Genomic DNA, 15,959 nt, shown 5'->3' with positions numbered 1-15,959 from the left:
AATCCTCAAGGCAGCAGGATGGTCAGGGGAAAAAACATTCCAACTATTTTATTATAAACCAGTCATGAAACCTGGAACGTTTGCAGAAACAATTTAAAGTTCTGTAATTTAATTTACCCCATAAATAGGGGTTATAATTTTGTGTTAATAAATTTTATGAATTTCAATGTCGAATTCATGTCTAAATTATGTTGACACAATTCCTCCTACAGTTATCAAGGCAGATGTGACGCATGGACTCGTTTCCACGGCATGAAATCACAGAGCTTTAAAATCTTCACGTAGTCACTCATGTGACTCCGAAGTAAAATAGTAAGATTAAACGTAAGTAAGATTTCTATGTTTCTATTAATGATTTGGACGAGGGAATTGAATGCAATATCTCCAAGTTTGTGGATGACACGAAGCTGGGGGGCAGTGTTAGCTGTAAGGAGGATGCTAGGAGGCTGCAAGACGACTTGGATAGGCTGGGTGAGTTGGCAAATGCATGGCAGATGCAGTATAATGTAGATAAATAGTAAGATTAAACGAGAACTTACCAGTTTGAAGTTTGATCGTTATTTTATGAGGAGTAACGTTGAGGGATTACGTGCCCTCCGCTCCCAACATTGATCATATACTCAACTGGTATCTCTTCTCTAATCTTACTATGTTTAGTCATTAGAGTTATCTGTGATTTCACACCGCTGCTTTGAAGAATGACACGCATGCGTCCTGGTGGGGTTCTTCACGTAATCCCTCAACGTTACGCCTCATAAAATAACGATCAAACTTCAAACTGGTAAGTTCTCGTTTAATCTTACTATTTATCTACATTATACTGCATCTGCCATGCATTTGCCAACTCACCCAGCCTATCCAAGTCGTCTTGCAGCCTCCTAGCATCCTCCTTACAGCTAACACTGCCCCCCAGCTTCGTGTCATCCACAAACTTGGAGATATTGCATTCAATTCCCTCGTCCAAATCATTAATAGAAACATAGAAACATAGAAATTAGGTGCAGGAGTAGGCCATTCGGCCCTTCGAGCCTGCACCGCCATTCAATATGATCATGGCTGATCATCCAACTCAGTATCCCGTACCTGCCTTCTCTCCATACCCTCTGATCCCCTTAGCCACAAGGGCCACATCTAACTCCCTCTTAAATATAGCCAATGAACTGGCCTCGACTACCGTCTGTGGCAGAGAGTTCCAGAGCTTCACCACTCTCTGTGTGAAAAAAGTTCTTCTCATCTCGGTTTTAAAGGATTTCCCCCTTATCCTTAAGCTGTGACCCCTTGTCCTGGACTTCCCCAACATCGGGAGCAATCTTCCTGCATCTAGCCTGTCCAACCCCTTAAGAATTTTGTAAGTTTCTATAAGATCCCCTCTCAATCTCCTAAATTCTAGAGAGTATAAACCAAGTCTATCCAGTCTTTCTTCGTAAGATAGTCCTGACATCCCAGGAATCAGTCTGGTGAACCTTCTCTGCACTCCCTCTATGGCAATAATGTCCTTCCTCAGATTTGGAGACCAAAACTGTACGCAATACTCCAGGTGTGGTCTCACCAAGACCCTGTACAACTGCAGTAGAACCTCCCTGCTCCTATACTCAAATCCTTTTGCTATGAAAGCTAACATACCATTCGCTTTCTTCACTGCCTGCTGCACCTGCATGCCCACTTTCAATGACTGGTGTACCATGACACCCAGGTCTCGCTGCAACTCCCCTTTTCCTAGTCGGCCACCATTTAGATAATAGTCTGCTTTCCTGTTTTTGCCACCAAAATGGATAACCTCACATTTATCCACATTATACTGCATCAGCCAAACATTTGCCCACTCACCCAGCCTATCCAAGTCACCTTGCAGTCTCCTAGCATCCTCCTCACAGCTAACCCTGCCCCCCAGCTTAGTGTCATCCGCAAACTTGGAGATAATGCCTTCAATTCCCACATCCAGATCATTAATATATATTGTAAATAGCTGGGGTCCCAGCACTGAGCCTTGCGGTACCCCACTAGTCACTGCCTGCCATTGTGAAAAGGACCCGTTTACTCCTACTCTTTGCTTCCTGTTTGCCAGCCAGTTCTCTATCCACATCAATACTGAACCCCCAATGCCTTGTGCTTTAAGTTTGTATACTAATCTCTTATGTGGGACCTTGTCGAAAGCCTTCTGGAAGTCCAGATACACCACATCCACTGGTTCTCCCCTATCCACGCTACTAGTTACATCCTCGAAAAATTCTATAAGATTCGTCAGACATGATTTACCTTTCGTAAATCCATGCTGACTTTGTCCAATGATTTCACCACTTTCCAAATGTGCTGCTATCCCATCTTTAATAACTGACTCTAGCAGTTTCCCCACTACCGATGTTAGACTAACTGGTCTGTAATTCCCCATTTTCTCACTCCCTCCCTTCTTAAAAAGTGGGGTTACGTTTGCTACCCTCCAATCTTCAGGAACTACTCCAGAATCTAAAGAGTTTTGAAAGATTATTACTAATGCATCCACTATTTCTGGAGCTACTTCCTTAAGTACTCTGGGATGCAGCCTATCTGGCCCTGGGGATTTATCGGCCTTTAATCCATTCAATTTACCCAACACCACTTCCCGGCTAACCTGGATTTCACTCAATTCCTCCAACTCCTTTGACCCACGGTCCCCTGCTATTTCCGGCAGATTATTTATGTCTTCCTTAGTGAAGACGGAAACAAAGTAGTTATTCAATTGGTCCGCCATATCCTTGTTCCCCATGATCAATTAATATATATTGTAAATAGCTGGGGTCCCAGCACTGAGCCTTACGGTACCCCACTAGTCACTGCCTGCGATTGTGAAAAGGACCTGTTAATTCCTACTCTTTGCTTCCTGTCTGCTAGCCAGTTCTCTATCCACATGAATACTGAATCCCCAATCCCGTGTGCTTTAAGTTTGTATACTAATCTCTTATGTGGGACCTTGACGAAAGCCTTCTGAAAGTCCAGATATAACACATCCACTGCTTCTCCCTTATCCACTCTACTAGTTACATCCTCGAAAAATTCTATAAGATTCATCAGACATGATTTACCTTTTGTAAATCCATGCTGACTTTGTCCAATGATTTCACCACTTTCCAAATGTGCTGCTATCCCATCTTTAATAACTGACTCTAGCAGTTTCCCCACTACCGATGTTAGACTAACTGGTCTGTAATTCCCCGTTTTCTCTCTCCCTCCCTTCTTAAAAAGTGGGGTTACGTTTGCTACCCGCCAATCCTCAGGAACTACTCCAGAATCTAAAGAGTTTTGAAAGATTATTACTAATGCATCCACTATTTCTGGAGCTACTTCCTTAAGTACTCTGGGATGCAGCCTATCTGGCCCTGGGGATTTATCGGCCTTTAATCCATTCAATTTACCCAACACCACTTCCCGGCTAACCTGGATTTCACTCAATTCCTCCAACTCCTTTGACCCGCGGTCCCCTGCTATTTCCGGCAGATTATTTATGTCTTCCTTAGTGAAGACGGAACCAAAGTAGTTATTCAATTGGTCCGCCATATCCTTGTTCCCCATGATCAACTCACCTGTTTCTGACTGCATGAGACCTACATTTGTTTTAACTAATCTCTTTCTTTTCACATATCTATAAAAACTTTTGCAGTCAGTTTTTATGTTCCCTGCCAGTTTTCTTTCATAATCTATTTTTCCTTTCCTAATTAAGCCCTTTGTCCTCCTCTGCTGGTCTCTGAATTTCTCCCAGTCCTCCGGTATGCTGCTTTTTCTGGCTAATTTGTACGCATCATCCTTCGCTTTGATTAGCGACCATCCCATCCTCAGGAACTACTCCAGAATCTAAAGAGTTTTGAAAAATTATCACTAATGCATCCACTATTTCTGGGGCTACTTCCTTATGTATTCTGGGATGCAGCCTATCTGGCCACCAGCAATGGACTGAATACATCACGGGGGAGAAACAAGAGAGACACCAAATGCTGGAGTAACTCAGCGGGACAGGCAGCGTCTCTGGAGAGAAGAAATGGGTGACGATTCGAGTTGAGACCCTTCTTCAGACCGGTCAGGAGCGCGGGAAATACATAGATAGGGAAGTGTAAGGTGTGAAAATGGGACAAAGGGGATGGAGACCAAGGAAAATGTAGAATAGAACATTGTTAGTTGGAAGAAGGGAACAACAAAGCAATCAGAGATAAAATGTAGTCAGAGATAGAGACTGGTTGGAGAACTGGGAATGGGAAAGGATGGAGAGAGAGAGAGGGAAAGCAAGGGTTACTTGAAGTTAGAGAAGTCAATGTTCAAACCGCTGGATGTAAGCTGCCCAAGCAAAACATGAGGTGCTGTTCCTCCAATTTGCTCTGGGGCTCACTCTGACAATGGAGGAGGCCCAGGACAGAAAGGTCAATGTGGGAATGGGAGGGGGAGATAAAGTGTTTCGCAACCGGGAGATCAGGGAGGTTTAGGCAGACTGAGCAGAGGTATTATAGACCGCCAAATGGGGAGCAAGAATAGGAAGAGCCAATATGTAAGCAGATAGCAGATATTAGTAGTAAGCACAAGGTAGTGATTGAGAGGAGAGTGGGGGAGAGGAGAGGGGGGGAAGGAGAGGGGGGGGAGAGGAGAGGGGGGAGAGAAGAGGGAGAGGAGAGGGGGGGGAGAGGAGGGGGGGGAGGAGAGGGAGGGAGAGGAGAGGTGGGGAGAGGAGGGGGGAGAGGAGGGGGAGAGAAGAGTGGGGAGAGGAGAGGGGGAGAGGAGGGGAGAGAGGAGGGGAGAGGAGGGGAGAGGGGGGAGGGGAGAGGGGGGGAGAGGAGGGGAGAGAGAGGGGGGGGGGAGAGGAGGGGGGGAGGGGAGGGGAGAGGAGAGGTGGGAGGAGAGAGGGCGAGGATGAGAGAGGGGGAGAGGAGAGAGGGGGAGAGGAGAGAGTGGGGAGAGGAGAGAGGAGAGGGGGGAGAGAGGAGAGGGGGAGAGGAAAGGGAGGAGAGGAGGGGGGGGAGAGGAGGGGGGGGGCAGAAGAGGGGGAGAGGTGAGGGAGGGGGAGGAGAGAGAGGGGGGAGAGGAGAGAGGGGGGAGAGGAGAGAGGAGAGGGGGGAGAGAGAGAAGAGGGGGGAGAGAGGAGAGGGGGGGGGGCGAGAGGAGAGGGGTGGGGGAGGAGAGGGGGGGGGAGAGAGAAAGAGAGAGGGATAGGGAGAGAGAGAGGTGGGGAGAGAGAGGAGGGGAGAGAGAGAGTGCCTTTATAATTCAACCCAAACAACCATTTACAGGCAGTTCGTTTTTACTTCAAACTAACTATATTTTCATTTTCAAACCAAATTAAGTTTATTCACAGTGCTGTAGACATTTGTTCAGTGTCATTCAGAGCTCAGAGTGACAGGGACTAATTGACAGAGCTTGCAGAGACTAATTGAGGCACACCACTTCCTGGTTTTATAGTCCCTTCCCGTGCACCAGTTCCTCAGCCACACGTTCAGGTCCTGTATCTCCCTGTTCCTGCTCTCGCCAGCACGAGGAACTGGAAGCAAATCGGAGATAACAACCCTGGAGGTCCTGCTTTTCAGCATTTTTCCGAGCTCTTTAAAGTCACGCTGCAGAATATTCATCCCCTTCTTTCCGACATCGTTTGTGCCGACATGCACTACCACTTCCGGATGTTCACCTTCGCCCTTGAGGATTTTCTGCACTCTGTCCGTGACATCCTGGATCCTGGCATCAGGAAGGCAGCACACCATCCTCGCATCCCGTCTGTTGCCGCAGAAACCCCTGTCCGTACCTCTCACAATGGAGTCTCCCACTACAATGGCGTTGCCTGCCTTAGGCCTTTTTGGTTTTGGCTCAACAGCCCTATTCGCATCACAAGCCAGTCCGCCGCCCAGTGTAAACACCTCTTCTGTCCCGACAGCTTCTAAGTGGGTGAACCTGTTCACAAGAGGTACAACACCCGGGGACGTTGGCATTCCATGCTTCCCTCCCGTTCTCACTGTCTCCCACCTTCTCTCTTCCAGTACCTTAGGTGTAACAATCGTACTGTAGGACTTGTCGAGGAACGACTTCGTTTCTCGGACGAACCGGAGGTCATCCACTTGCTTCTCCAGTTTCCCAACACGGCCCTTCAGGAGCTCTACCTGGATGCACTTCGTGTGGCTGAGGAACTGGTGCACGGGGCAGGGATTTAGATTCTTAGATCACTGGGATCTGTTTTGGGGTAAGGGGGAACTGTACAAAAGGGACGGATTCCATCTTAACAGGTGTGGGACCAGCATTCTGACAGGCAGGTTTGCCACTGCTACATGGGTGGTTTTTTTTAATATATTTTTTTATTAAAGGTAATCAATTACAATGCTTCAAACAACTTTATATCAAATTAATTCAATTTGCATTAAGTAAAACACTAGTAATACTTATCTACTGTTTTTTTAGAAATAATGATAGAGAAAGAATAGAGAAAGAATAAATCATTAAGAGAGTGATTAAATAATAATTTGATTATATATAAAAAGAAAAGAGAAACGAAAAAAAAAAAAAAAAAAAAAAAAAAAAAACATTTTTAGTAACCACAATATGTATTATTAATAACACTACTACAAGTGATAGTATCAATAAAGACATATATGTAATTCCAATATAAAAATGAATTATTCTCACCAAATCCCGCAGGGTGCACGTCGAGCTGTGTTGCCAAGAACAGCTACTTCTCTAAATACTGTATATATGGAGACCATATCTGTTCAAAAGAATTATACTTGTCCAATAGGACAAATCTAATTCTTTCCAGATGTAACGTCTCCATCATCTCTGTTGCCCACATTTTGGTTGTGGGGGATAATGTTCCCTTCCAAAATTTCAATATGATTTTTTTTCCAATTATTAAACAGTAATCAAAGAAATTTCTTTGATTTACTGTAAGTGATAGATGTAAATCCGGAATTCCAAATATTATTAGCTTTGGGTTAGGGTCCAATTTAACTTTGATGACTTCAGAAATAACTTTAAAGATTTCTGTCCAGTAATAATTCAATTTAGGACATGTAACGAAACTATGTATTAAATTTGCCTCTGCTTTCTTGCACTTATCACAAATAGCGGAGAGATTCGGAAAAATACTATTTAATTTAGTTTTCGAATAATGTAACCTATATAATACTTTAAATTGTATCAGTATATGTCTGGCGTTTAATGAACACCGGTGTATTCGTTGTAGACTTTCTTCCCAGTTTTCTTTTGTTATAGCCAATCCCATTTCATTTTCCCATGCTTGACGATATACTTCCGTTATTGGATTCTCCTTATCCAAAATTATATTATATATATAGGCTATTAATTTTTCTGTATTTGGATATAAATTAAACAGTTCATCTAACAATCCTGCTTCTTTATTTTTATAATCTTGTGTATTGGATTTAATATAATCTCTAATTTGTAAATACCTAAACAAATGTTGTGGAGACAATCCATAAATATCTTGTAACTCCTGGAATAAAAGAAATTTTCCTTTTCTATACAGATGTTCTATCCTTGTAATTCCTAAATCATCCCATTGTTTAAACCCCCCATCTAATATAGCAGGTTTAAACGATGGATTATTCATAATTGGTAATCTAAATGAGAGATTATCCAAGTGTAGAGTCTTAACTATTTGTTTCCAAATACGTCTATTATTATATATTATTAGGTTGTCTTTATAATATTTTTTTTGTACTTCCGTTGGTGCAAAAATTATCGAACCTACATTGAAAGGTAGACAGTCCTCCTTTTCTATATTTAACCATGTCGGTTCATGATCCATATTTACCCACCAGAAATTCATATTCTTAATCTGAACAGCCCAAAAATAATATAAAAAGTTTGGAAGTGCTAATCCTCCATTTATCTTAGCTTTGCATAGATGTTTTTTATTTATTCTGTGATTTTTATAATCCCAAATAAAGCTATTGACAATATTATCAATTTTTTTAAAAAAAGTTTTCGGAAGAAAAAAAGGAATAGCCTGAAACAAATATAACAACTGCGGTAGAAATACCATCTTTATGGCACTTATTCTACCAATCATGGATATAGGCAGTGTTTTCCAATATAAAATATTTTTTCTAAGTTTATCTAATAGTTGAGGATAGTTGGATTTTATTAATGAGTTATGAGTTTTAGTTACGTTAATCCCTAAATATTTAAGTTTGTCTGTAACTACTTTTAATGGGTATTGTTGTAATGTATTAAGATTTATTCCTGTTATTGGCATAATCTCGCTTTTATCCCAATTAATCCTATACCCAGAAAATGCACCAAACTTAGTTATAATGTTTAGCAGGTTGGGAATACTAATTTCCGGTTTTGTAATATAAATCAAAACATCATCTGCATATAAAGAAATGTTATTAATTGTTGTATCAGTATTATAGCCATATATTTCAGGTTCAGATCTAATTTTTTCCGCCAATGGTTCTATCACCAATGCGAACAATAAGGGTGATAACGGACATCCCTGTCTGCATCCCCTAGAGAGTTTGAATTTGGCTGATAAAATTTGGTTAGTCAAAATTCTTGCCATAGGATTCGAGTATAAAATTCTTACCCATTTACAAAATCTATCCCCCAATTGAAACTTTTCCATTATATTAAATAAATACATCCATTCCACCTGATCAAACGCTTTTTCTGCATCTAGTGATATAACTGCTAGTTCCGTATCTCGTATTCTTTTTGAATATATAATATTAAACAAACGTCTGAGATTATGGGATGAGTAACGTTTTGGGATAAACCTGTTTGATCATAATGTATTAATTTAGAGATCACTAAACTTAATCTCCTAGATAAGACCTTAGTTAATATTTTTTGGTCTGTATTTAAAAGGGCAATCGCTCTATATGATCCAGGATCTTCCAAATCCTTATCTACTTTAGGGATGAGTGTAATTGTGGATTCATTTAAAGATTCTGGTAATTTTCCTTGGTCATATGCATATCTATACATTATTTGTAATCTTGGGGAAATCAGATCTTGAAATTTTTTATAAAATTCTGCACTCAGGCCATCTGGGCCCGCTGCTTTTCCGTTCTTAAGCGAACTAATTGATTCTATAATATCTTTTACTGTTATTTCAGCATTTAACAATTCTCTACCTTCCTGATCTAAGCTATTGATTTGACATTCTTGTAAAAATATTTCCATACTATCTGTTTGTCCTGTTAGTTTTGACGAATAAAGATTTTTATAATATTGTAAAAATCTATCATTAATATCTTTTGGAGTAATTAATATATTTCCATACTCAGATCTAATTCCGTGTATCATCTTCTCATCTTCTAATTTTCTAAGCTGTCGTGCTAGTAATTTTTGTGGCTTATCTCCAAATTCAAAATACACTTGCTTAGTTTGTTGAAAAAGTTTAATCACTTGATTAGAATATATTTTATTTAATCTATATTTTACTGATGCAATTTTATTACTTAACTCTTTGGAAGGCTGTTTTATATTTTCATTATCTAGACGTTTTATCTCATTTTCTAAATTTTGTTCTATTTTTCGATTTTCTTTATTGAGATGTGCTTGTGCGGATATTATTGCGCCACGCATGAATGCCTTAAATGTGTCCCAAAATAGTGATGGAGAAGTTTCAGGATTATCATTAGTTTCAAAAAATAATTTAATCTGATCCATCACATATTTACAACAGTCATTGTCCTTTAATATCTGAGGGTTAAATCTCCAGGTAGTAGTTTTATTAGATATATCTTTTAATTTTATCTTAAATGTTAATGGCGCATGATCCGAGATGATAATATTATGATATTTTGCATCATACGTAAAAGGAAGTAATTTAGAATCTATTAAAAAATAATCTATCCTCGAATAGGTTCCATGTACGGGCGAGAAAAAAGAATATTCTCGTCCGGATGGGTTATCTAACCTCCAGATGTCTTTAATATTAGATGTATTGATAAAAGCATTTATGAATTTACTTGATTTCGAGGCAGCTTTCCTTTTTGCGGATGATCTATCTAGATAATTATCTAAAGTACAATTTAAATCACCTCCAATTATTAAATTGTGTTGAGTGGATATAGGAATATTATTAAATATTTTCTTAAAAAATAATGGATTATCAAAATTAGGGGCATATATATTCATTAAAATTACCTTTTTTGAATATAATTCCCCTGTAATTATTACATATCTGCCTTCTTTATCCTCTATAATAGAACTTTGTATGAAAGGTATACCTTTGCGAATAATTATTGCAACTCCTCTAGATTTATGAATAAATGTAGAATGATACACCTTAGAAATCCATTTAGCTGTTAATCTATGTTGAGCATCTTTTTTAAGATGAGTCTCTTGAAGGAAAATGACATCTGTCTTCAATCTGTTCAACTGAGCTAATACCTTTCCCCTTTTAATTGGTTCATTAATTCCTTTTACATTCCAACTGCAGAAGGTTACTCCATCACCCCCAGTCTTCACCTTTATATCATGCATTTTACTATTAGGGCGGCTTTTTTTGGAGTAGCCTTCTTGACTCACCCAGCTCCCCGTTGCACCCGGACATCAATCCAATGAGAATTTCTTTCCACCTTAATCCACATCTATGTCTTCTTAAACTAAATACACAATATCCTTCACATCTACATTCAAATAATATATAATATAAGATCAATAAAAAACAAAAACAATAAGAAATATCAATAATAAAAAAAAGTAAAGGGTGTTAATAGGGTGCTCAGAAAAAAAAGAAACTACACTTGTATAGTGTGTAGTATGTGAAGGTGAAAGCCACACTAACGTGGCCATTAATCTAAAGACTTCCGTTTTTTTAATTAAAAAAAGATGTTGATTATACCAGCTCCTATCTCAAATGCTATATATATTGGGGTGGGGTACTAACTTTATATACTTAGTACTTAGTAATTATTTCTATTATTCATATTACTATTTGCTAATTACTAATATCAATTGTATTTAATACTATAATATGTAATACTATTATCATGGAATAATTAAATATTTTCTAATAATTAATACAAAACTACTACTAAATGCCCATTATTCCACTTCCTTCTAAGTGAGTATTTCATAACCACAGGTCGATGATAAAAGTTCAGTCCTCTCCTTCTCCCTCGGGTTCTTCCTCCGCATCTTCTCTCTCTTCATCTTCTGGCTTCTGCTGTATGCCTCGGGCGAATTTCAATGCTTCAGTATGCTTAACGAAACGATATTCCTTGTCATCATAAGTTACTCTCAGTATTGCTGGGTACATCAAGCCATATCTCAGATTCTTAGTATTCTGTACATTCCTCAGGATACCTTTTGTTTCTTTAAATAGAGCTCTTTTCTTGGCCACTTCTGCTGGGAAGTCTCTAAAAATACTGATGTTGTCTCCCTCGTATTTCAGGTTTCTCTTTTTTATTATTATCTTCATCATTTCTTCGAAGACATGGTCAAAGGCCACTTTTACAATCATTTGTCTGGGCGATGAACCTATCCCAGGGGCCCGTCTTAGAGCCCTATGTGCACGGCTCAACAGGGGTTCATGATCCAAATTCAAAATATCCATTAAAAGTTTTGCAACAAATTTTCGAGGATCTTGACTCCCCTCACGACCTTCGCTCAGACCAACTATACGCAAATTTTTACGGCGTTGGCGTCCCTCCAGATCGATACATTTCTCGTTTGTTTTATGTAATAATTCTAAGAGGCGTTTGTTCTCGGCACGGAGTTTTTCGGTCTCCTTAGTATTCACTTCAGCAATTTTAGTTAGCTCTTTAATTGCTTCGCCTTGTTGGTCTAGCGAAATTATAGTAGGATCTATCTTGTCATCCAGCTTTCTTTCCATCCCAGCAGCTATTTCCTTTACATCCTCAATTTGAGTTTGTAACTCGGCATTAGCCTTTTCCTTCCACTCATCCATCATACTTTTTACCGTCGTTATAACTTGTTTTATTAAGTCTTCTTTATCTTCTTTATTTTTCTCGTGAGACACCAGCATATCCGCTTTTAAACTTTTTATCTCCTCCATATACTCCTTCCTCTGCTTCTTTATCTCCTCCATATACTCCTTCCTCTGCTTCTTTATCTCACCTAGAATGGTAGTCTTAAGTTCCTCCATTTCAGCTTTCCTCTGTGAGACATCTTCTTGAGAAGCAGCAGTTGCACCCGAGCTGAGGCCAGTTTCCCTTCTCGTAGCTTTTTTTCCAGCGGTGGGGGTGGGGGAGCGCTGGGTCATAATTTCTTCTTAAAATCGCGCGCCTGATGACGTCACGCACCTTTTAAACGCTGCCGGAGCCGTTCACAATCGATCTCCTGTGGTAAGTGCGTTTGTTTGACCCTTTTACCCCCGTTTTAAATTCAGTTTTTTTCGGAGCTGTAATGGCGCGATTCCACTCACATCGTGGCGCCAACCGGAAGTCTACATGGGTGGTTTTAAACTGAATAAGGGGGGTGGGGTGTCGAATGGGACAGTGGAGGATGGAGTTAAAGGGAAAGGGTTTCTTAAATGTGTGAGCGTAGAGACAGAGAGGTGTAAAATGAGGGTAGAAGCAATAGGTAGCAAGGTGAAAAGTAAAAGTGGCAGGCAGACAAAACCAGGGCAAAAATCAAAAAGGGCCACTTTTCAACATAATTGTACAAGGCGTAAGAGTGTTGTAAAAACAAGCCTGAAGGCTTTGTGTCTCAATGCAAGGAGCATTCGTAATAAGGTGGATGAGTTGAATGTGCAGATAGCTATTAATGACTATGATATAGTTGGGATCACGGAGACATGGCTCCAGGGTGACCAAGGCTGGGAGCTGAACATTCAGGGATATTCAATATTTAGGAGGGATAGAGAGAAAGGAAAAGGAGGTGGGGTAGCGTTGCTGATTAGAGAGGAGATTAACGCAATGGAAAGGAAGGACATTAGTTTGGAGGATGTGGAATCGGTATGGGTAGAGCTGCGAAACACTAAGGGGCAGAAAAAGCTGGTGGGTGTTGTGTACAGGCCACCTAACAGTAGTAGTGAAGTTGGAGATGGTATCAAACAGGAAATTAGAAATGCGTGCGACAAAGGCAAAACCGTTATAATGGGTGACTTCAATCTACATATAGATTGGGTGAATCAAATTGGCAGGGGTGCTGAGGAAGAGGATTTTTTGGAATGTATGCGGGATAGTTATTTAAATCAACATGTAGAGGAACCAACGTGAGAGCAGGCTATTTTAGACTGGGTATTGAGTAATGAGGAAGGGTTAGTTAGCAGTCTTGTTGTACGTGCCCCCTTGGGCAAGAGTGACCATAATATGGTTGAGTTCTTCATTAGGTTGGAGAGTGACATTGTTAATTCAGAAACAATGGTTCTGAACTTAAAGAAAGGTAACTTTGAGGGTATGAGACGTGAATTGGCCAAGATTGACTGGCAATTAATTCTAAAAGGGTTGACGGTGGATATGCAATGGAAGACATTTAAAGACTGCATGGATGAACTACAAAAATTGTTCATCACAGTTTGGCAAAAGAATAAATCAGGGAAGGTAGTATATCCGTGGATAACAAGGGAAATCAGGAATAGTATCAAAGCGAAGGATGATGCGTACAAATTAGCCAGAAAAAGCAGCATACTGGAGGACTGGGAGAAATTCAGAGACCAGCAGAGGAGGACAAAGGGCTTAATTAGGAAAGGAAAAATAGATTATGAAAGAAAACTGGCAGGGAACATACAAACTGACTGCAAAGGTTTTTATAGATATGTGAAAAGAAAGAGATTAGTTAAAACAAATGTAGGTCTCTTGCAGTCAGAAACAGGTGAGTTGATCATGGGGAACAAGAATATGGCGGACCAATTGAATAACTACTTTGGTTCCGTCTTCACTAAGGAAGACATAAATAATCTGCCGGAAATAGCAGGGGACCGGGGGTCAAAGGAGTTGGAGGAATTGAGTGAAATCCAGGTTAGCCGGGAAGTGGTGTTGGGTAAATTGAATGGATTAAAGGCCGATAAATCCCCAGGGCCAGATAGGCTGCATCCCAGAGTACTTAAGGAAGTAGCTCCAGAAATAGTGAATGCATTAGTAATAATCTTTCAAAACTCTTTAGATTCTGGAGTAGTTCCTGAGGATTGGCGGGTAGCAAACGTAACCCCACTTTTTAAGAAGGGAGGGAGAGAGAAAACGGGGAATTACAGACCAGTTAGTCTAACATCGGTAGTGGGGAAACTGCTAGAGTCAGTTATTAAAGATGGGATAGCAGCACATTTGGAAAGTGGTGAAATCATTGGACAAAGTCAGCATGGATTTACAAAAGGTAAATCATGTCTGACGAATCTTATAGAATTTTTCGAGGATGTAACTAGTAGCGTGGATAGGGGAGAACCAGTGGATGTGGTGTATCTGGACTTCCAGAAGGCTTTCGACAAGGTCCCACATAAGAGATTAGTATACAAACATAAAGCACACGGCATTGGGGGTTCAGTATTGATGTGGATAGAGAACTGGCTGGCAAACAGGAAGCAAAGAGTAGGAGTACACGGGTCCTTTTCACAATGGCAGGCAGTGACTAGTGGGGTACCGCAAGGCTCAGTGCTGGGACCCCAGCTATTTACATTATACATTAATGATCTGGATGAGGGAATTGAAGGCAATATCTCCAAGTTTGCGGATGACACTAAGCTGGGGGGCAGTGTTAGCTGTGAGGAGGATGCTAAGAGACTGCAAGGTGACTTGGATCGGCTGGGTGAGTGGGCAAATGTTTGGCAGATGCAGTATAAGGTGGATAAATGTGAGGTTATCCATTTTGGTGGCAAAAACAGGAAAGCAGACTATTATCTAAATGGTGGCCGACTAGGAAAAGGGGAGATGCAGCGAGACCTGGGTGTCATGGTACACCAGTCATTGAAAGTAGGCATGCAGGTGCAGCAGGCAGTGAAGAAAGCGAATGGTATGTTAGCTTTCATAGCAAAAGGATTTGAGTATAGGAGCAGGGAGGTTCTACTGCAGTTGTACAGGGTCTTGGTGAGACCACACCTGGAGTATTGCGTACAGTTTTGGTCTCCAAATCTGAGGAAGGACATTATTGCCATAGAGGGAGTGCAGAGAAGGTTCACCAGACTGATTCCTGGGATGTCAGGACTGTCTTATGAAGAAAGACTGGATAGACTTGGTTTATACTCTCTAGGATTTAGGAGATTGAGAGGGGATCTTATAGAAACTTATAAAATTCTTAAGGGGTTGGACAGGCTAGATGCAGGAAGATTGCTCCCGATGTTGGGGAAGTCCAGGACAAGGGGTCACAGCTTAAGGATAAGGGGGAAATCCTTTAAAACCGAGATGAGAAGAACTTTTTTCACACAGAGAGTGGTGAATCTCTGGAATACTCTGCCACATAGTATAGTCGAGGCCAGTTCATTGGCTATATTTAAGAGGGAGTTAGATGTGGCCCTTGTGGCTAAGGGGAACAGAGGGTATGGAGAGAAGGCAGATACGGGATACTGAGTTGGATGATCAGCCATGATCATATTGAATGGTGGTGCAGGCTCGAAGGGCCGAATGGCCTACTCCTGCACCTAATTTCTATGTTTCTATGTTTCTATGTTTTCCCTGCCTCCAGCGGGGGCAGCAGAGAGAATGGGGAATTTTGTAAAAACACTAATATCTCTGTCATTTATGGACCTTTTTTAAAATTTTATTTTTTAATTAGAAGTCCACCAAATTACAGTAATACACATCACATATATCTTATTACATTTGTTGTACCACTTCGTTTTTCGAGCTTTAAAAAAGGTAGAAATAAAAGAAGTATGGAAAGTGAGCAAGAGTCGTGAAGGTGCAGGAAAGTGTTGGGAAAAGAAAGCCCCTTAGAGAAGAAGTTAGAGAAGGAAGTAAAGAAATGAAATAGACCCAAGAAAGAAAAGAAAAAAAAAGGAAAAACAATCGCTCTATTATAACACAAAACTCCGCAAAAAATAATATACCAACCGTGTTTTTTTTTACCCCCCGTTACCAGATCCTGGTACC

The sequence above is a fragment of the Amblyraja radiata genome, chromosome 12 (assembly GCF_010909765.2).
Source record: "Amblyraja radiata isolate CabotCenter1 chromosome 12, sAmbRad1.1.pri, whole genome shotgun sequence".
Lineage (NCBI taxonomy): Eukaryota > Metazoa > Chordata > Chondrichthyes > Rajiformes > Rajidae > Amblyraja > Amblyraja radiata.
The sequence above is the reverse complement of the archived record's forward strand: the minus strand, read 5'-3'. Positions refer to the sequence as shown.